The 1,672-nt window shown below is 45.8% G+C and overlaps 1 protein-coding gene across 1 annotated transcript in view; it reads right to left on the bottom strand.

Moving 5' to 3' along the window:
* LOC311340549 (bifunctional heparan sulfate N-deacetylase/N-sulfotransferase 4-like) overlaps positions 1–1,672 on the bottom strand; it is a gene marked incomplete at both ends in the record, with an annotated part of 36,421 nt that overhangs the window by 12,065 nt on the left and 22,684 nt on the right. The gene's annotated exons all lie outside the window — the stretch shown is intronic.

Here is a 1,672-nt window from a genome sequence, read left to right as displayed (position 1 = left end):
AAGTAGAGAGAGAGCAAGGGAGAGAGAGAGAGAGAGAAATAGAGAGGGAGAGAGGAATAGAGAGAGAGAGACAGAGAGAGAGACAGAGGGAGAAAGAAAGAGGGATAGATGTAGAGAGAGAGAGAGTACTACATTGAAGACAGGCCTTGCTTGTGTTTAAACTGCATAGGGTTCATTAGAGAAAGAGAGAGGGAGATAAACGAGTCAGAGGGAATGAGCACAAAGCAGAGCATGATGGGAAATTAGACGAAAAATGCAATTAGCCCTGATTTCACAAGATTTTCTAATCCACCAGTCTGTGTTTGTGGGTGTTTGTGTCTGTCTCTGTGTGCATATGTGTGTGTGTTTCTAAATGTGCAAAGACATGTTACCCCCGCAAAATGATCCATGTTAATGTGATGTATTGAGGAATAATAATAATAATAAAAGAAAATAATAAAGTTATAACAATTGTGAAATATCACTACTCCACTCTATTGAAACAACCACCCACCCAAACGCACACAACATTCCCACAAGGTCGACACCATAGCATGTTTGAAAAATAATAAAAGATGGAGAGTGGACCACGTGACTCCGCCATGTGATCGTTAAGAAATAGATGGTAACCATGTGCTGGGTGGAGGACAGGATGAGAGGAGAGGAGAGGTGAGGAGGGGTGAGGTGAGGAGAGGAGAGGAGAGGAGGAGAGAAGGAGAGGAGAGAAGATGAGAAGAGAGGAGGAGAGGACCGAAGAGTAGGAGAGCAGAGGGGCAGGATTGTAAACACTGGCGAGGTCATTAGAATACTGGTCTTTCCCTCGACGGCTAACTTAATAATTAGCTGCTTTCTCCGTCTGTTTTTAATTAAAGGCTCCTGCCCACTAGGCGACTTTTATAGTCTGGCGACCTCAACGGCAGACACTCCACCAAGGATCTTGACGACCCGTCTGGCGTGGCTGTCGGGTCGGTGGTCCAAGGCGACTGGGAACATACTGGGAACACATGAATACTCTGTCTGACTATCCGTGCCTGCACTGAAAACTCGTCAAATCTCAGGGGAATTTGTTCAGCCACTTGGACGGGAATGACGTGCGCAAGGTTTATTCGTATAGTAGCCTTTCATGTAATTTCATGTAATTTCATGTAATTTCTACTGAACCCAACCGTTTCAAGCAGCGTTTCACACCAGCCTTTCTGCGGGGTTAAGACAAAAGGACTGGTTGCCCTGGTTAATAATGAAGCAGCAGTTAAAGGTTGAAAATCTGAGGTTCAGGTCTGATTGTCAACATTTTAATCCACATAGAAAGAAATTTGAATATAAAGGAGGCAAATATAAAGACGAGTGTTGAATGGGTGTGCATGTGTGTGCACAGAGACAGATGGGGACATGGATAATAGCTGGAGAGAGTGCGCATGTGTTTCTCTGCCCGTGTCAGGTGTGCCGGAGAGTGTGAGAGTGTGTGTTCCCGGTAAAAGGAACTGCCACCAATGGCCAATTACGTTTCTTAATCCAAACAGCAGAACTGAGTCAAACTGACACGCACAGCAGCGGGATGGAGAGGGTGAGTGTGTGTGTGTGTGTGTGTGTGTGTGTGTGTGTGTGTGTGTGTGTGTGTCCGTGTGTGCGTGCGTGTGGTTGTGTGTCAGCCAGCAGGCCTCCTGTGGTGAGACCTAATTTAAAGTAGAGAGAT

This window comes from Micromesistius poutassou (assembly GCF_964030765.1).
Source record: "Micromesistius poutassou genome assembly, chromosome: 3".
Lineage (NCBI taxonomy): Eukaryota > Metazoa > Chordata > Actinopteri > Gadiformes > Gadidae > Micromesistius > Micromesistius poutassou.
Note: the sequence above shows the minus strand (reverse complement) of the source record. Positions and strands in the feature narration are given on the sequence as shown.